The following is a 22,196-nucleotide window of genomic DNA, read 5'->3' on the forward strand; positions in this document are numbered from 1 at the left end:
GCCAGTCACATTTCCAACAGTGTTAGCCGTCCCTATGGAAAGGAAGTAAGCCAAAACAACTTATAAAAAATTGGCGTCCAATATCACTATTATCTGTATTCTACAAAGTTGCTTCAATGGCAATTTTTAAACGAATTACATCCGTTTTGGGCACATTGATAAACGAAGATCAAAAGGGCTTCATGTCTGGAAGATGTATAGGCGATATCACCCGACAGATCTATGACTTGACTGATTATACTGACACTTACAAATAACAGTATTTGGCCCGGACTTCTACTATTACTAGATTTTGAAAAGGCCTGCTGATTGGACATTTATCGAAAAAACTCTGACCTTTTTTAATTTTGGAGAATGAGTTAAAAACTGGATAAAGGTTTTCTATAACAATATCAAAATCAAGTGTACTTGTAAATGTTTTGGTTCAAATAGTTTTGAAATATACAGGGGTTGTCGTCAAGGTGACCCGCTATCACCATATCTTTTCATACTTTTAGATTCTCGCAATAATGATACGTTTAAATGAAGGAAATAAAAGGAATTCATGTAGGCAATGTAGAATATCTACTAAATCAGTTCGCTGATGATTCATGACTTTCAAAGTAAATGCTTCCGATTTATATGGGGGAAACAAACCCGATAAAGTCAAACGTGACCAAGTGATAAGCACTGTTAATGATGGTGGTCTTAATGCACCTAATGTAAAAGAAATAATGCAAGCTGAAAAGATTTCTGTCATAAGACAATTCCATAATAACCACACCAAATGGTGTAATCTTTTTTCCAAAAATCCACCTAAACTGGGTTCTGCATCTATTTTTGAATATAATTACACGGTTACCACGAACAGAAGCTCCCTTCTCTCACTGATGAACTTGAACTTGTTTGCATCTTCCTTCAGTGACAAAATCTGGTGTGCGTGAGTGAGTTTACGTTTAAAGTCACATCGGCGATATGTCAGTCATATCGTGACTAAACAATTTCTAAATACATGATAAATACAGAGTTGAATTATAAAAATCTGTCAACGAAGGACAATAAAAACCACTAGCAGATTATAGTCGTCCTTATTATGAATGATAGTGTTTCGAACAAACGCTGCCTTTGCTGAAGCTCGCAAGGAATTCAGTTCATTACGACCTTGTTTATACAGCTGCCAATGCACTTCAAGTTTGCTTTTCCTCCAGATTGTTTCCGCTCTACGACAATGAGTTTTCATTGCCCTGACATCATCATTGTTTAGAATTGGAGTTAGTAACATTAAAACATGTGTGTATTCTCACTGCCATTGTAGATATACTTGGATGTTATTTGTCAAAAACAATTTGTGGTACAAATACCTGCACAAGACCTATATATTATATCCAGTTGTTCTTTTTGTACTCGATCTTTATATTCTGTCATGTTGAAGTACTAGCTCTATACATTACATTCAGCTGATGGTTTAGTATCAGATCTACATACAATATATCCAGTTGGTATATACTACTACTGGTTATGTATAGGTCTACTACTAAACATAACATATTCCATACAATACATTCAGCTGGTTTCACAACCGGACCTACACAGTACATTCATGGGATCTGCTGCTATAACAATCAGATATAAGTCTGTTTACCAGTCTGTCAGTTTGTCTAATCTTGAAGGATGCGCTCAAAGGTAGTAAAGATGGGACACTGCAACCTGTATTTAATACTGATTTTATCACCAAGATATATACTATACTGTGGCAAACACAATGTTCAGACAGTCTCCAGTTTTACATCCATATTGTTCAGCTTCATCCCTGCCTTGTTGATAGGGTGGCCCTGTCCTGAAGTCACCAGCCACTGGAGCAGAGAATATGAGCTTAGAATATTGGACTTTATGTAATCTAAATTCTAACAGAGAATGGTCGTAATCAGTTCCACCTTTCCCCCTGACAGCTTTCAATAAATACACCCCTTGGCAAATATACAGGGATATAATTAGTTTTAACACAGGTATAATGACCTTATAATGGAATGCTCGTGATGATATAATCATTTTGTGACAAAGACTTTATATAGTCTACTATATAGTCTACTTTTTTTCTCATTTGCCGATTTGCAACAGTAGAGAAACGGGGTGCTGTTGTACAAAACAAGCTGAGCGCTAAGGTGATAGTAAGTCCCATACTTTAACATGGACCAGCGATTGTCATAGCGCTAAGGTGATAGTAAGTCTCATGCTTTAACATGGACCTGCGATTGTCATAGCGCTAAGGTGATAGTAAGCCCCATGCTTTAACATGGACCTGCGATATCGTGAGCATAATTTGCTTCAGAAGTATTACAGCTGTTCGATGTTGTTTGTAAACAAATTGAATCTGGACCAGATAACCCAGTGATTATCACCATGCGATGCGATAACAGGGCATTTGTTTATGAATCATTATTAAATAGTGATGATACCAGATGTTCACGAAAGGTGGGCGTATCCTGCCCCACCGGTCGCACTCGTCATAAAGATATGCTTAATCTAGTCAATTGTTCACCTGAAATTATTCGGGAACATATGATACAAGTCAAAATAGGGAATTGCTGCGGACATCATTTTCGTCACTGATGCATCCACATGTACACCATACAACTCCTTGAACAAAGGCATCGTTTATCCAAGGGGACCATTGATAGCATTTATGCACCTTGCACGTTGAAGACGGTGTTATACGTGTTGCCAACTCCACCATGGACATTCCCTGCAGTGTTAGCCGCCCCTATGGGTCCTTGTGTCTTTGGTGTAACCTGGATATTCTTGGGACTGGGTTGAGGAGGGTTGCGGTCGTTGTTCTGATTACTCATGGTAGTGGTGATCGGCCGTGGTCTGCCGGAACTATCTAGAACAGAAACAAGATGCGTTACGTCATCGTAGTATTGACACCTTAATTAAATCATTACATACCACAATGGGCTGACACTTTGTGCTTTGATTCTGACGTTACATTTATTCACATTTTCAACTGAAGCACTGTTATTCTCATGTTATATATCTAAAAGAAGTTGTATATCTAGTTTTTCTAGTTTGTCCCTTTAGTATCTGTGATTGCTAACAGCCTGCCCCCATGTCAAGATGTAGCCCTGGGGATGATTGACGCAAGTTAACTTGACAATAACATGATCTGTACACAATACAATGTGCTTGCTCATATCCATACTCTATACATGTTCTGGACTCCTGTTATACATATGTGTTCATTCTCGACATGTAACGAATGCATATGTTCAACAGTTGACATTACATCGTAATAATATTTGGTACAAACACAAGTGTGTTTTATCTGTTTATCTCAATCACGTGTTAACACTTACAGTTACATGGATGACCTATAATGATATTCTCCTGTACAAACACAAGTGTGTTTAGTCTGAGGACGTTTATCTCAATCACGTGTTAACACTAACAGTTACATGGATGACCTATAATGGTTTTCCCCAGTAAAAACACAAGTGTGTTAGTCTGAGGACGTTTATCTCAATCATGTGTTAACACTTACAGTTACATGGATGACCTATAATGATATTCTCCAGTACAAACACTAGTATGTTTTATCTGGACGTTTATCTCAATCACGTGTTAACACTTACAGTTACATGGATGACCTATAATGATATTCTCCAGTACAAACACAAGTGTGTTTTATCTGGACGTTTATCTCAATCACGTGTTAACACTTACAGTTACATGGATGACCTATAATGATATTCTCCTGTACAAACACAAGTGTGTTTAGTCTGAGGACGTTTATCACAATCACGTGTTAACACTTACAGTTACATGGATGACCTATAATGATATTCTCCAGTACAAACACAAGTGTGTTTAGTCTGAGGACGTTTATCTCAATCACGTGTTAACACTAACAGTTACATGGATGACCTATAATGATATTCTCCAGTACAAACACAAGTGTGTTTAGTCTGAGGACGTTTATCACAATCACATGTTAACTCTTACAGTTACATGGATGACCTATGATAATATTTTCATGTACAATCACAAGGCTGTTTAGCCTGGTTAGTTAAATCTTCTGTTGACACTTACAGTTGTCTCGATGACCTATGAAATTATTCTCTTGTACCGATACGTCTGTGTTTCGTCTACAGGTTTATCCCAATCACGTGTTAACACTTACAGTAACATGGATGACATACCTGGCGTATGTCGTACTTGGGGATCTGTAGCCGCTGCTCAGTTGGACACCCACTAGCTTGATTCGAACTAAAAAGTGAAAACAATCCAGAATATGTCTGTGCAGCAGTATATCCAACCCTGAAAAGAGTTGTGAAAACACACAAAAAAAACAGTTCAAATATAGAAAACAACTGTACAAATATAGACAACTACTGTGCAAAGATAACCAACTGCTGTGCAAAGATAACAACTATTGTGTAAATAGAGACAACATCTGTACAAATATAGACAACTACTGTGCAAAGATAACCAACTGCTGTGCAAAGATAACAACTATTGTGTAAATAGAGACAAAATCAGTACAAATATAAACAACTGCTGTGCACACATAGCCAACTACTGTGCAAAGATAACAACTATTATGTAAATAGAGACAACATCTGTACAAATATAGCAAATTTCGGTACAAAGATAGCCAACTGCTGTGCAAAGATAACAACTATTGTGTAAATAGAGACAACATCTTTACAAATATAGACAACTACAGTGCACACATAGCCAACTACTGTGCAAAGATAACAAACATTGTGTAAATGGAGACAAAATCTGTACAAATATAGACAACTGCTGTGCACACATAGCCAACTACTGTGCAAAGATAACAACTATTGTGTAAATAGAGACAACATCTGTAGAAATATAGACGACTATTGTGCAAATATAGACAACTACTCTGCAAATATAGACGTCTACTCTGCAAATATAGACAACTACTCTGGAAATATAGGCAATCACTCTGCAGATGATATGATTTTGCACAAGAAGTTTGATGGTCATAAGATTTTCCCAATACTGAGCGTATGAAAAGAGCAGTTCCTGCATATTGAGCTGGCATGCTCTTCCTTGAGTTATGGTAGACTGGAAAATAACTCCAATATTTCTTTTGGGGTGTCACTGACAGAACATGCTCTAACAGTAATAGAAGGCTAAGGGTTCATTGTTGCCAGCTGATGACGAGTGCCCAGTGTTAAAAGGTCGAGTTTCAGCTAGTTTGAACTCCTCCATGACAGGATATCTGTAAGGAAGGCTTCAACTGATTTGATGGCATTTCCTACTGCAGCCGGGGCAATTGAGAGGTTCGATTGATTGTCGTCAGCATAAAGATAGAAGTGCAGTGAAGGGTTCCTGATGATCTGACAAAGAGGCAGGATATATACACTGAAAAACGAGTGGGCCCAGAACAGATCCCAGTTGGAAGCCACACTCGACGTTGAGAATCTGTGATAATGTCTCACCAGTCCTGACTGACTGTACGATTTGATAGGTAAGACTGAATCCACAAGAGAGTTGTTCCTGCGATACCCAGAATTTCAAGTCTCTGAAACAGAATGCCATGGTCGATAGTGTCTAATGCTGATGAAAGATCAAGCAAGACGAACGAAGTTATTGTTTCCTGCCCATAGCTTCTAGGATGTCATTGTAGACATGGCCCAAAGCTGTCTCGGTGCTGTGGCTAGAGTGGTATGCTGACTGGAAGGAATCCTGAAGATTATGTTCCGCAAGATGAGATTTAAGCCTGGAGGCAACAACCTTTTCAAGACACTTGAATGGGCGGTTCGAGACTGGTCGATAGTTTTTCAGGATTAGTATTAGACTTGATTTCTTGAGGACTGGTATGACGTGAGCGTGTTTTAAGGCAGATGGAACACTGCCTGGGTCCAGAGACGTGTTGACGATGGCAGGTAACACTCCCCAAAGCATCACTATATGCTTTCACAGGCCACGTAGACATAGTCCAGAGACTTTCATGGAGAATCTTTGACGATCCGACGACCTCCGACCTAAGAAGCTGGTGTTAAGAGTTCCAGTGGCTTACCGTGAAATGTCTGTTCAAATTCATGCATTGACGTTGTATAAGACTGGATGTTGGCTCTTACTTCTTGATTTTGTCTAGGGTCCATACAGGTAGCAAAAACAATGTAAGTCCCCATAATCCCAGGCTGGCGATCTACCGTCAGTTGTTGGCGATCTATAGCCAGTTTTTTATACTGTTACGTGTCAATAGTAAGAAAAGTTCAGATTAACAAACTGGTTTTATATTCATATTTGTGATCTGCTAGTGTTTTCATTGTCCTTCGTGTTGACAGATATATATAATTCAACTATGTATTTATCATGTATTTAGAAATTGCTTTAGTCACGATATGGCTCAAATATCGCTGATGTGACGTAAACTCACTCACACTTAATGTTGTCACTGAAGGAAGATGCAAACCTGTTGGCAAGTTCAGGCTCATCTGTGAGAGCAGGGACTTCTGGTCCTGGGAACATGGAGAAGTTCACCTAGAAGACTGTGCAATTCCTCATAGTCGTCCTTATTATGAATGATAGTGCTTCGGACAAACGCTGCCTTTGCTGAAGCTCGCGAGGAATTCAGTTCATTACGACCTTGTTTATACAGCTGCCGATGCACTCCAAATTTGCTTTTCCTCTAGACTTTTTTCGCTCTACGACAATGAGTTTTCTAACCCTGACATCGTCATTGTACCACTGAGTATTTGGTCTAACAACAAAACTTCTATTTTTCTTAGGTCCATGTTTGTCAAGTATGTTGGTAAAAGAAGTTTCAAGTCGTTAGACGTTTTCTTTAACATAACCTTCAGTGCAGTAATCAATGTTAGTCGTTATGTCCACAGAGAACTAAGAAACACCAAGGTTCCTGTTTTCCCTATAGGTGACAGACCTAAGATGATGGCCAGGTTTACAGGTGTTGAGGGGACAGTTTATAGCTAAGTGATCAGAGATAAACCTGTTAGTTACATCAATGACTTGGAGGAACGTGTCAAGGTCATGGGTTATGATGAGGTCCAGAGTATGAGCACATCTGTGAGTGAGTTCTGTTTGTGCAAGGAAAGCAACTCTTTGAAATGCTGTGCTTGGCAGTTGGAATACACATCAACGCGAATTACAAGAGGACCTTGATCTGTCATCCAAAACATCAGAGAACTCATTCAGGAAGTCATCAAATGTAACCTTATGATGTCTTGATATTGGAGGGCGATAAATACATATCATCCGCCGCACAGCCATTCTTCAGATTGAAAGTTGACTGCATAAACTCGAAGGCTTTCCTAGACTTGATGTCAGTTAGGTTAGATTTGAGACAGCTTCTAAAACGTACTGCAGCACTTCCTCCACTCCCGACGATTCTTCTAGCCTGAGAGATGTCATACCCTACAGGGAGAATTTCAGTCAATACAGACTGATCACGATCTTCGAGACAGGGCGAGGTTAAAAGTTGGTGGGCTTTTTTATTTCCATTACAGATTTTTCTGGCAATGGGTTTAGGATAACGTTCGCGTTTACCTCCTCTTGATCTAGGCCTAGAACAACGCACACTGGCAATTCCAAGCTGTTTGAGATGTTTCCATAGTATAGGTGTGGCAAGGTAAGCTACCTCTGGTCACACTAGCCATTATTTCACAACAATAGACAAGTCACTCACTGGTGAATCATCCCCAAATGTATAAGCGTGACAAGATAACCTGTCTCTGCCCACACTAGCCATTGTTTCGCAACAATAGACAATTCCCTGGCTGGTGAGTCATCTCCAGATGTATATCAATCAATCAATCTTTATTCAGAACTGAAGGCCATAGTACAGGTATATACAAAGTTCAAAAGCAGAGTGGATTTCTCTTCGACGTAGCATGATATATTAACAAAGCAATAGTTTCAATAAATATACGATTAGAAATTGAAAATAGTTGGATAAATTTATGTTTTGACTGTTGTTTAGGTGTGACAAGTTAAGCTGTCAGTGGCCACACTAGCCATTGTTTCACAACAATAGACAAGGCCCTGACTGGTGAGTCATCTCCAGATGCAATAGGTGTGACAAGTTAAGCTGTCAGTGGCCACACTAGCCATTGTTTCACAACAATAGACAAGGCCCTGACTGGAGAGTCATCCCCAGATGTTCAGGTATGACAGGTAATCTGTCAGTGGCCCATTCTTTCAAAATAATAGATAAGTCCCTGAGAGGTAAGTCATCCTCGGATGCATAGGTGTGACAAGGTAAGCTGTCAGTGGCAACCTTAGCCATTGTTTCACAACAACAGACAAGTCCCTGACTGGTGAGTCATCCTCGGATGTATAGGTGGGACAATTTAAGCTATCAGTGGCCACACTAGCCATTGTTTCACAACAATAGACAAGTCCCTCACTGGTGAGTGATCTCCAGATGTATAGGCGTGACAAGGTAAGCTGTCAGTGGCAACATTAGCCATTGTTTCACAACAATAGACAAGCCCCTGACTGGTGAGTCAACTCCAGACGTATAGGAGTGACAAGATAACCTGTCTCTGCCCACACTAGCCATTGTTTCACAACAATACACAAGTCCCTCACCGGTGAGTCAACTCCAGACGTATAGGAGTGACAAGATAACCTGTCAACACTAGCCGTTGTTTCACAACAATAAACCAGTCCCCGGCTGGTGAGTCAACTCCAGACGTATAGGTGTGACAAGGTAAACTGTCAATGGCAACACTAGCCATTGTTTCACAACAATAGACAAGTCATTGACTGGTGAGTCATCTCCAGACGTATAGGCGTGACAAAGTAAGCTGTCAGTGGTCACACTAGCCATTGTTTTACTACAATAGACAAGTCCCTGGTTGGTGAGTCATCTCCAGACGTATAGGTGTGACAAGGTAAGCTGTCAATGGCCACACTAGCCATTGTTTCACAACAATAGACACGTCCCTTGCTGGTGAGTCATCACCAGACGTATAAGTGTGACAAGATAACCTGTCTCTGCCCACACAAGCCATTGTTTCACAACAATAAACAAGTCCCCGGCTGGTGAGTCATCTCCAGACGTATAGGTGTGACAAGATAACCTGTCTCTTCCCACACTAGCCATTGTTTCACAACAATAAACAAGTCCCTGGCTTGTGAGTCATCTCCAGACGTATAGGTGTGACAAGATAACCTGTCTCTGCCCACACTAGCCATTGTTTCACAACAATAAACAAGTCCCCGGCTGGTGAGTCAATGGCAATGGCAAAACTAGCCGTTGTTTCACAACAATAAACAAGTCATTGACTGGTGAGTCATCTCCAGACTCATAGGTGTGACAAGGTAAGCTGCCAGTGGCCACACAGGCTATTGTTTCACAACAATAGACAAGTCCCTGGCAGGTGAGTCATCCCCAGATATGTAGGCGTGACAAGGAAAGCTGTCAGTGTTTTAGCCACAACAATAGACAAGTCCCTGGTTGGTGAGTCATCTCCAGACGTATAGGTGTGACAAGGTAAGCTGTCTCTGCCCACACTAGCCATTGTGTCGAAACAATAGACACGTCCCTTGCTGGTGAGTCATCTCCAGACGTATAGGTGTGACAAGATAACCTGTCTCTGCCCACACTAGCCATTGTGTCGCAACAATAGACACGTCCCTTGCTGGTGAGTCATCTCCAGACGCATAGGTGGGATACGGTAAGCTGTCAGTTGCCACATTAGCCATTGTTTCACAACAACAGACAAGTCCCTTGCTGGTGAGTCATCTCCAAACGTATAGGTGTGACAAGGTAAGCTGGCAATGGCCACACTAGCCATTGTTTCACAATAATACACAAGACCCTGGCTGGTGAGTCATCTCCAGACGTATAGGTGTGACAAGATAACCTGTCTCTGCCCACACTAGCCATTGTTTCACAAGAATAAACAAGTCCTCAGCTGGTGAGTCAACTCCAGACGTATAGGTGTGACAAGGTAAACTGTCAATGGCAACAATAGCCATTGTTTCACAACAATAGACAAGTCACTGACTGGTGAGTCATCTCCAGACGTATAGGTGGGATACGATAAGCTGTCAGTTGCCACATTAGCCATTGTTTCACAACAATAGATAAGTCCTCAGCTGGTGAGTCATCTCCAGACGTATAGTTGTGACAAGGTAAGCTGTCAATAGCCACACTAGCTATTGTTTCACAACAATAGACAAGTCACTGACTGGTGAGTCATCTCCAGACGTATAGGTGGGATACGGTAAGCTGTCAGTTGCCACATTAGCCATTGTTTCACAACAATAGACAAGTCCCTTGCTGGTGAGTCATCTCCAGACGCATAGGTGTGACAAGGTAAGCTGTCTCTGGCCACACAGGCTATTATTTCACAACAATAGACAAGTCCCTGGCAGGTGAGTCATCCCCAGATATGTAGGCGTGACAAGGTAAGCTCTCAGTGGCCACACTAGCCATTGTTTTACAACAATAGACAAGTCCCTGGCTGGTGAGTCATCTCCAGACGTATAGGTCTGACAAGGTAAGCTGTCAATGACCACACTAGCCATTGTTTCACAATAATAGACAAGTCCCCGGCTGGTGAGTCATCTCCAGACGTATAGGTGTGACAAGATAACCTGTCTCTGCCCACACTAGCCATTGTTTCACAACAATAGACACGTCCCTTGCTGGTGAGTCATCACCAGACGTATAGGTGTGACAAGATAACCTGTCTCTGCCCACACTAGCCATTGTTTCACAACAATAAACAAGTCCCCGGCTGGTGAGTCATCTCCAGACGTATAGGTGTGACAAGATAACCTGTCTCTGCCCACACTAGCCATTGTTTCACAACAATAAACAAGTCCCTGGCTGGTGAGTCATCTCCAGACGTATAGGTGTGACAAGATAACCTGTCTCTGCCCACACTAGCCATTGTTTCACAACAATAAACAAGTCCCCGGCTGGTGTGTCAACTCCAGACGTATAGGTGTGACAAGGTAAACTGTCAATGGCAAAACTAGCCATTGTTTCACAACAATAAACAAGTCACTGACTGGTGAGTCATCTCCAGACGCATAGGTGTGACAAGGTAAGCTGTCTGTGGCCACACAGGCTATTGTTTCACAACAATAGACAAGTCCCTGGCAGGTGAGTCATCCCCAGATATGTAGGCGTGACAAGGTAAGCTGTCAGTGTTTTAGCCACAACAATAGACAAGTCCCTGGCTGGTGAGTCATCTGCAGACGTATAGGTGTGACAAGGTAAGCTGTCAATGACCACACTAGCCATTGTTTCACAATAATAGACAAGTCCCCGGCTGGTGAGTCATCTCCAGACGTATAGGTGTGACAAGATAACCTGTCTCTGCCCACACTAGCCATTTTTTCACAATAATAGACAAGTCCCCGGCTGGTGAGTCATCTCCAGACGTATAGGTGTGACAAGATAACCTGTCTCTGCCCACACTAGCCATTGTGTCGCAACAATAGACACGTCCCTTGCTGGTGAGTCATCTCCAGACGTATAGGTGTGACAAGGTAAGCTGTCTCTGGCCACACTAACCATTGTTTCACAACAATAAACAAGTCCCTGGCTGGTGAGTCATCTCCAGACGCATAGGTGGGATACGGTAAGCTGTCAGTGGACCATTGTTTCACAGCAATATACAAGTCCCTGGCTGGTGAGTTATCTCCAGATGTATAGGTGTGACAAGGTAAGCTGTCAGTGGCCTCCACAGCAAAAATAACTTAGTTTCCATTCTTGCGGAAAACTAATGGATACTGGGTAATGTAGGTTTCCGCTAGGTTTCAGTATCCGGAAACAGACAATGCGAGTTTCCGCATAGTTTACAAAACTGAAACTAACAAATCTAGGTTTCTGTCAGATTTCCACAACTGAAACTGTCTTTATGAGTTTCCATTTAGTTTCAGGTCGCTGAAACATTCATAGCAAAATGACTTAGTTTCCGTTGTTGCGGACACCTATTGGATACTGGGTAATGTAGGTTTCAGCTAGGTTTCTGTACCCGGAAACTGACAAGTCTTTTGGATTCAGCTTAGATGAAATGGCAAACATAGCTTTGTGCTGTTCCATTTACTGTTATACTTGCAAAATAGTTTCTATATACAGAATCCAGCTAGGGTCCATGCAGGAAGCAAAAGCAATAGCCCATTTTTATACTGTACTGTTAAAGTGCTTATGGTTATATGCTAGTGTACATTTGTGATAGACTAGTTATTTTACTGTCCTTCGCAGACAGGTAAGTATATAGTTTGTTTTTTATATAATGAACACATTTACAAATTTAAATTTACGAGGTTAGTTTCAGCGACTGGAAACTACCGGAAACCAGTTAGTTTCCAGAAATGGAAATTTACAGAAAAGTATCATTGGTAGTTTTCATTGCATAAAGCAGCTGGAAACCATCATTGGTGGGAACTTGAATGAAACGAACGTAGAGGAAATTACTCCATATATACCAGTATATACAGCATATATCTAGAAACCTACATTAACCTACGCTAAACTGTCTATGTATTCCATGTATATAAGTTTCAGTTTAGTGATCTCAGTGTTTGTGTACACCAGAATTCAAATAAAAGATACTGTCACATGAAACAAGATTAATTTCAGGAAAAGTTAACCCATATTACGGATACTTAAGATTCTACTTTTTCTCCTTTGTTAGGTACACTCACAGATGCCTTAAACTTATAAATTACTGAAGAACCGGTAAGGCTCCATTAGGTTTCAGTTACCCAGTGGCGTTCCATTTGTAATTTTTCTCAAAGTGATACATACTAATACAACTAACTGGGAGTGGTTATGCACATTACACATAACTGTACTAAAAAGGCCAATAGTTTCGTAAATGTTCAGTAAAGAACATAATACAGGCCACAACAAATTACACAGTAGACTTATAGACTTAAAATATTTTTAAGTTTAACTTCATCTGCCAGTGGTGAAAAATGTTAGGATTGAAAGGAAATGAAGTCAATGAACGTTTTGCCTTTTTATTATAGTGTTATCATTATTGATCCATTATCATATTTATAAGCACTTTGGAACCTCATAAATTTATAAAATGGTTTTCTAGATGTGTCATAGAGTACCTAAAATATAAGGGAATCAGTTTACAACCTGAAAAAAACTAAGAGATCTTGTTGGGCACGGCCCTGGATTGCCAGAAGAGGAGAGGTGGGGGCTTATAACTCATTAGTACATGTTGTTTGTGGAAAGATTTTGTTGAATGCTACAAGAAACATGAAAACAAAATACAGATATCAAACTTAAAACCAACTAACGTTATAACAAAACTAATGGGCTATTACCTTGTTCGAGAAAAGTATCAATCAGTATCCACATAATGGAACGATATGCCATTTATCTGCAGCTGCCCCCCAAAATGATCCATGTCACATGACCGTGTTTCACTGGACACCAAAGATAATACACCTGACAAGTTTTTACATAATGCACACAATTCTTTAAAAACGGTGCATGTTGTTTTAATGGATTAGCTTTCTGAACTACCTAGCGAAATAGGTGACACGAACTCACCCCTTTTTCACTTACATAATGAAAATCAATGAAATTGAACTCACTTAGCTTGTTTTGACAATCATTGATTGTCATTAATTGATTTGAGTAAGCACCAACTCATCAACTGGGTACATAATATGCTGGCCATCCTTTTGAATTCATCACTTTTATTATGGAAAAACAGCAGTTACATGTTTAAAGAAAAAGTTCATTTCGACTTCACGAGGCGGAAGATATCCATGTATGGATGGTACGCTTTAGAGAAATGCTACATCTTGGATGTCCTGGGTATGTTGTAGAGACTCAGCTGTCTCCACTATCGATGATATAGTCACCAAACATCCTGACATACGTAACCACGAACATGTCAACAATGATATAAAGGTATAATTTATAAATATCCGCTGTGACAATAAATACAACATATAACATAAATATATTTTACAATACCACTGATGATTTGTCTGCAGGCAGAATAAGTGTACTTTCGCAGACGCATTTTCATACTTAATGAAACTGCAGTGTAGACTGGATGTGTACTATGTACATGAAATTGTTTTAGCATTATGATGATTAAAATAATTTGTGCTAAGATGTCATTTTAATGAATTTTATTGTTGTTGCCATATCAAGAATATGTATAATATTCTCTAAAATCTGGTATTTTCTACAGATATCACTTAGTTGTACTTTATTTTGTTTTCAACTTGGGAATTTAGTGTTACGTGCATGCCTATCATCACAGATTATGTCCATTGTTCTTCAAGTGCGGTCAGCCTGAAAATCCCTGTGTGCCGCCCTTATTGTTGTTACAAACTTCACAAATGTTTACTTCACGGTAATAAACCTCTTCAGTATACGTTAGTAACTCTACAAACATAAACACTATCTTTTGACGGGCCCTTTTGACAAAAACGTCGTGCAAGATAAAAGTAATAAATCAATTAGCGTGTTATCGGTTAATCCTTTTATCTGTGTTTGTTTTTTTACCCCAGCTGATAATTCCTTTTGCTGCACCTCCATGCATATATTACATAACATGTAGTCGCTAGCCTGGGTCCGTCAAGGTCGAGGTAGCAGGTTGTGCCCACCTGGCAGTCAGACCACGTAATAAGATTGTTGTCACGAACCGGAAGCGCTTGATTTGGAATGAATGAGGTCCCGCGAGATGTGACGGACATTGTAAAAACAAACAATTTACATAAACACATTGCAGTTATCAGTGTGTTTCTAAACTTGTGAAGGGTAAGTAGGCTAGTGGCAGGTTTACAATAGAAATGAAAAAACAAACTAATTGAGTACCCATAAGTCTATAGTATTATTAGGTCACTATCGAAGCTAAAACCTATTCGCGGTGTCATTTTCTTCAGGATTTTTTATTCAAAAGTGTTACAAATCCTGCTTTATGGGGCTGAAGTCTGGGGTTTGGATTGTGATATTAGTTCACCAATCGAGAAAGTTCAAACTCTGGCTTGTAAATATCTGCTTTGTGTCAAAATATCACCCCCTAATCACATCGTTCGGGGTTAATGTGGCAGATACCCTGTCTATGTTTATGCTTACAAACGTTGTATTAAATATTGGTATAAATTGTTGAATATGCCAATATCTCGTCTGCCCAGAAAGTGCTATAACTTATTATTGTTAGATGCTAGCAATGGCGAAACAAATTGGGTATCAAAGCTTAAGTTATTACTTTATAATATGGGATTTGGATATATATGGGAAAGACAGTTTATTAGTAGCTTAAATTCCTTCCTGTCTGAATTTATGATCAGGGCTCAGCATATATCCCATCAAGAATGGCATAACTCGTTATCATCAAGTTGTAAAACCTATTCATATTCTCTTTTCAAGTGTAATCTATCTATGGAACCATATCTAAGTGTTATTAACGTTAGTAAATTTCGCATTGCACTCGCACAGTTTCGCTGTGGTTCCCATCAATTAAATATTGAGACAGGTAGATACACAAATAAGCCCAGACATCACAGGTTATGTAACATGTGCGACAATGGATATATAGAAGACGAGTATCATTTCCTTTTAGTGTGTACTGCATACAGTTCTTTGGGCACACTATATATTCCTGCCAAGTTTTACACATACCCTTCTTTGTCAAACTATAATATATTAATGACCTCTAACAATACCTTTGTCATCAGAAACATAGCAATGTTTGATTATTATGCTGTAAGGCACCGCCAATCATATATGGCTGCAAATATTTACTATTTGTATTATGGGCCGATGGCCTACATACACTCTGCGAATAAAGAATTGAAATGCCACCATCTTTGTTCAAACGTACACGCGCGAGATTGGAAAAAACATCGTTGTTGTTTTGAAGTAAGTGTATGAAATGGCAGTCTGTATACTTACTATAGTTTTCTTGATACATGGCAACATACTTGACAATCGAAGGTTTGGAAACAAGGATCCGGGAACTCAAGCGATCTCAACGGAAACCCAAGACAGAGAAATTGGCAGTACCCCATCCTTGTCAGGTAGGTTTCAGATGAAATTCATTATTTCTTCTTATCATAGCAGTCAGTTTGCGGTAAACGTTTTCGGTAGGAACTTTATCTTACAGTAACGGTGCGCTTGCAGTTCGATTTCTCCCATGGTTATTAATGTGGACATTGCATTTTGGTGTGAAATCTGTTAAAAAACAACATTATTGGTGATACCAGCTGAACATTCCGTTAAAATATAACCATAAGCCAAGCATACCGTTGTGTTCCTGTACGTTGAGTCTGATATTTATAACTTGATTTTCTGCTGCAGCTCATTTTGTTGCTGGGCACAACCAACACGATAACCAAATATTTATTGTTCAGTCATTTTTCTGCGTGTAATTTTGTCTCAGTATCATTCTTTTCTTGTCGGACTATTTCAATTATGTATGCAGCTATATTGGAGCCGTACGTGTACTGGAGCGGCGTTTATATAAGCCACTTGGCTTGTTCGCCTTTCCAGGTTATTGACGGAACAAAAATATATTTTAAGAAATGGTTATATCCAACAAGGCAACAAATATAGATGAAACAACTAGTTCATGATATTTCGGTGGAAAATATTACCAATCGACATATGTTCATGATCCAAATGTGTGTCTCTTTTTGTTTTAGGCTATTGTGAAAAGAATCATGGAAAAGTTCGTAGAGTCCCTTGAAAATCCATTAATGGTTACTTTAAGGTTACTTTAAGGTAAAATAACTTACCCCCAAGTTTTATTATTGCTCGGCATCATGATCAATATATATGTTGGGTTTTATAACATTAGAGACGTCATTAATGTAAACTAAAATTAAAATTGCCATCAACTCGTTTCTTGTTCACAATTGGGTAAATCTAGCATCTAATTATTTCATTGTCAGTTATCTAGTACTAGTAGTAGAATTGACACAGCATACCATTAGGTAGTCCATAACTGCTGCATAATCATGTCGATCATGTTAATAGAAATCTTCTCACACCCCCGCAGTAATGCATATATATGTAGTTGATATATACCACAATTACTTATCACTTTGTTTGATACATGGTGAATATGATAATAATCAAACTAAAGACTGTTTGTCGGATTGTAATAATCTATTATTGGATGAATGAAAATTAACTCATTTGCTTTTCTTAATAGAAACCTTTTGGATAATCTGATTTAAACAATATTTATTCATTATTAAATGAACGGATTGGTAAAAAGGCTATGAAAATACCTCTCCAAATACAATGCGATGGGAAACATTTTATATACATTCATCAGTACAGACAAAAGAATACGCCATTTGAGAAGTAAAAGACTTAATGAAAAAGACAGTAGTATAATTAATCAATTAGGTAAAAAGTCGATTTGTTAAGGTAAAATAGTCATGTACAGATTTTACAATATTTTCATTGATTTCGTCAGAATATGAGTAACTTCCGCATAGTACAGATTGAATATTAAAACCATTTATGTAATAGAAACACTTCGATCGAATTGTATTAAAATTTGGACAGATAAATAGAAAATGAATGGCATCTTCATAATGATGGCCACAAGTGCAAGTAGATGTATTTTGAAGAAAACGGTCAAATTTATGTGCGTTTAAGTCACTACAGCCAAGTCTTAACTTACAATGAATTATTTGATTAAATCTATTACCAGTGTTTCTGAAGACATGATCTACTTTTGATGAGACAGTTCGATCAAAGTGTTTCTTGAACATGGCAACGGAATCTATGTTTCTTATATCATTATCTAACTTGTTCCACTCCATCACAGAGGATGGTAAAAAAGATTTTTTATATGTTTCCGTACGACATAATGGTACTTGAAGCATATTACTAGATCTAGATCCGTATGTGGATACAGAGGATATGTTTATTGGAATTAGATGGATAATCTGGAGGAGCAAGATGGACGATCGACGTCGGCAGATTACAGGAAAGGAAGAAAAACACAGGAAAGATGCTAAAAGAAACAAAAGAATCCGATCTGTCAGTTCCTGAAACTGGATTATACAATATTGTTATATAATATCATTTGTACCGGTTTATACACTTCCCGACACCAGTTTAAAAAACCCTGAGTCACTTAACTGACATGATGTGCTACATATTATCACATCGCTATATACCTGTAATGGAATAACTTTCTTTATCACATGTCATTACCCATCACCGTAATGTGCCATTATCTAATTAGAACAAGTGCCGCTCTCAAGAATAAATGTTGGAACATAACTTTCGCAGTGCAAGAATTTCACAGTAGCAAATGCACATAATACCCAGTACTCTCCAGATTTGTGGAGGGTGTGGTCATAATATGACGTATTTCTATAATTCAGTATGGTGCTTGAACATAACGGAATAAATACATTGAATGTAACAGTCTAATACAGGCCTGAATGTATGCTACAGTCTCATACAGGCCTGAATGTATGCTACAGTCTCATACAGGCCTGAATGTATGTTACAGTCTACTACAGGTCTGACTGACTGACTGAGTTTAGTTTTACGCCGCTTTTAGCAATATTCCAGCAATATAACGGCGGGGGACACCAGAAATGATCTTCACTCATTGTACCCATGTGGGGATTCGAACCAGGGTCTTCAGCGTGACGAGCCAACGCTTTAACCACTAGACTACCCCACTGCCCCACTACAGGCCTGAATGTATGCTACAGTCTACTACAGGCCTGAATGTATTCTACAGTCTAATACAGTATGTATTCTACAGTCTAATACAGTATGTATTCTACAGTCTAATACACGCCTGAAGTATGTACATATATTGCAAATGATGAAATGGCATTGGGAATGTTTGCCTGTCAACATATCTCTTGAGTTCTACACCTTTGAAATAGATTTGACATCTTCAATATTTGCTGACATGATTTCAAGCCATACGCCAGAACAGGTAAGGGAGAAATGGTGGTGGAGATTTTAATGGACAACTGCCTATTCTGAGTCTGATGTATCTGCCTGTCAACTGCCTCTGGACATAATACAAGTAACGGATTTACTAGTATGGATTTCATCATCTCAAACTTTGATAAGGGCACAATGGCCATAATTATCATGACTTGGGATTTCAGCTAGGTCCCTTTGGTTGGTTGCATTGACAGCATTCGGGACCTTGGTGTGGATTTCAAAAGGTTTTGTCAATTGACGTGATGACGGCCCTTGTCAGTGTATCAAGTGTTTTCGTGGTTATTTTTAGGGGGTACACAATTTCCTTGCTATTGAATTGGTTTGTTGTCTGCCGAACAGGTAGGGCAGGGTGACCTTGACCTGTTCAGCACACCTGCGTGTGACTCATTCCCGAGGAACTGACAGAGTGCTGTGTGGCAGATGTATGTTATGACGATGGAAATTGATCTTGTCGCTTTTATAAATGCGGTTACACTTCTAAGAGCGACTATTATGGAGATCCTATTCATAACGGTGAACAACACAAGAAGTACTGTTCGGGGCCGCCGATACCCCTTTAGGAGAGCAGGGAAAGCAAAGATTAAAAATGCAGGACAACTGATGAATATGAAAACATCAATGATTTTAGGTATAAAGTCATCAATTACCCGTTAGATTAGATTAGTGAATTGCATTAAATTTGATATTATCAAAAAAAACTGTCAAAATTTTATAATTCCCGACAATTTGTTTCTCTGGGGAGAAGATAGTGATGATGATGATGATTTTAAGGGCGGGGAGCTAGGGGGTCAGCAATTTTGTACACACGTACGTTTTACTATGTTTAAAATGATGCTTAGAAATTATGGGAAGGGGAGGGCGGTCATTGATCTTGTACATGGCATGCAGGGATGGGGGGTCACTTATTTTGTACATACATTGGGGGCGATGGGTTGGGTTTCACATTGTACATGCTTCTCCATAAAAATCATCATCACCCCATAGCCATAAATTACGAACGGTCCCTAAGGGCAGCTGTACAAAATCGAGTAGAATTTATCAATATTTAAATTATATCACATTCTTCTAAACATTTGTTCGTTTGAATGGTTCTATCAGTAAATTGTGCACTGAGTGAGCTCTTAACCCTATCAGCATATGTATATTTTTTATATTTTTTAATTATTATTATTACTCTTTTTTTTTTTTTTTGGGGGTGGTGTCATATGTATATTATTGTCAGCATATGTGTATTATTTTATTTTATTTTATTTTTTTGGGGGTGGGGTGGGGTGGGGTTGCTGATAATGTATGGCGACAGCGAATCTTTCTCAGATCATGCATTGAAAATTCACATCAAAATGTCTTGTGCAAGTCTTTCTGAAGGGTGAAATTGTATATAATTTATTTGAACTTTTATGTATTTACAAAATGTGTAACTTCACTAATGATGCTTTGATGGGACATTTCACAAAACTGCACCCACAGACTTTCATTCTTACACTGGTTCGGAAGGGATGTGATGATTTATCTCTTAATGGTTAAAATGTTACATATATAAACGAAGTAATTTAGTAAGGAATATTTAATTATTAAAAATAACATTTATTTTTAATGGAATTTTCAAAAATCTCAATTTCGAAACAACGTTGATGTGCCCGCTTAACAAAAGCATTGGAAAGCAGATAAAATGTAATATGTTAAATATATAATGTAATATGAAGTATTAATACACATTCATAATAGTTGGCGTCTTCTGTGAGTGGCCTAAAATATATTGTTCAAAATTTATTGACTAAACTTTTTGCTGTACAATGTTGTGTGAAGGCCGCCATGATGGTTAGTGCAGATTTTGTTGGACAACCTTTTCCCGAACACGTTTCTATGGTCCAAATGTCTGAACTGGTCCAACTGGCCGAAACTTTGCACCAAATCAGCTATGCTTAACGTCGATGTCAAGACAATACTGATTACCTACATGGTTGAGGAAGTAGTTTTGGCAGATGATGCTTTGGCTTTGAATGGAAAAATAAAACAGACTTTAGACGTGAAAGAAATTAGGACTTAAAAAAGAAGAATGTTTATGGAAAGAGAAATTAGGGAATTTCGGATAACACATTCCTTAAAAAGTCTTAGACCAGTACTATGTTGTCTCTGTTGCTGTGTTTGTGTTGAGGCCGGAGACGGTGTTGTTGAATGTCCAATTAAACGTAAAATGGAATATAGTAAAGAAATCATACTATAATCTATTTGTAAGTGACGTGTGTGCTGTAACTGAAAATATACCGTGCTGAAATATAATAATCTAGCACAGACAGAGAAGCTCACTTACCCGTGTCAGTTTTCTCCTCTGATATCCGGGTGGGTTACAAGACGCCTCACTAATACAGGGCCTGTGCACAAGACAAACTCAGTATAACACTACACAGAGTTTACCTTGCCACACAACAGCAACACACTGCCGAATACTGAACGTTAGACGGTGATAGACGGCGGTAGACAGGTGGTAGACGAATTTACACAGTAGACAGCTGTACACACTACCCTGAACTGTTACTTCCTTGTTTCGCTTCAAGTACACTCGGTATAACTCGTGCCTTTCCGTAATCTACAAGCCGGCCGCGACTCCTCATGCGTACAGGCCGAGTATACAGAGACGACAACGACACTGCCACTGAAGGCAGTGAGCCCTGACACAATACAGCAACACAAGGCTCATTGACGTAATGCGTGTGTGTATAGATCTAACATTGCAGCATGTGCAGATAATACCATTACTATGTACTACAGTTTAGTATTGAAGGTAACTTGAAGTAGTGAAGCTAAATAGCAAGGCCAATGTAGACACTGGAAGAGACCCCCAACAACAACACCGTCACGTTTCAGACATTGAGCCCTGACACAATACAGCAACACGGTGCTCATGGAAGTAATGCGTGTGTGTATAGATCTAAACATAGTAGGATGTGCAGATATTCCAACTATACCAAAACTGTCATTGTAAAGACACCCGGTGTCAATACAGTCATTCTGCAGGATAGTTGGGTAGATTAGTGATTGAGGAGATTACTGAGTAAGGAGTTTAGTAATTGAGGAGATTAGTGATTGAGGGGATTAGTCATTGAGGAGATCAGTGATTGAGGGGATTAGTGATTGAGGAGATCAGTGATTGAGGGGATCAGTGATTGAGGGGATCAGTGATTGAGGAGATCAGTGATTGAGGGGATCAGTGATTGAGGAGATAACTGAATCAGGAGATTGGTGATTGAGGAGATCAGTGATTGAAGAGATAACTGATTCAGGA

General features: G+C 39.1%; 1 protein-coding gene and 1 long non-coding RNA gene across 6 annotated transcripts in view; both read right to left on the reverse strand.

The window, feature by feature from the left end:
* The window catches only part of LOC124259067 (mRNA export factor GLE1-like), a 447,176-nt gene that overhangs the window by 63,597 nt on the left and 361,383 nt on the right, over window positions 1–22,196 (reverse strand). The gene's annotated exons all lie outside the window — the stretch shown is intronic.
* LOC124259070 lies at window positions 1,766–21,710 on the reverse strand. The gene is made up of 5 exons (XR_006893747.1): window positions 21,221–21,710; window positions 6,401–6,412; window positions 4,176–4,242; window positions 2,669–2,860; window positions 1,766–1,832 (listed from the first exon to the last, which is right to left on the reverse strand). It is a non-coding gene; the product is annotated as an uncharacterized LOC124259070 (long non-coding RNA).

Source organism: Haliotis rubra, unplaced genomic scaffold (assembly GCF_003918875.1).
Source record: "Haliotis rubra isolate DU_JTF1 unplaced genomic scaffold, ASM391887v1 Scf709, whole genome shotgun sequence".
Lineage (NCBI taxonomy): Eukaryota > Metazoa > Mollusca > Gastropoda > Lepetellida > Haliotidae > Haliotis > Haliotis rubra.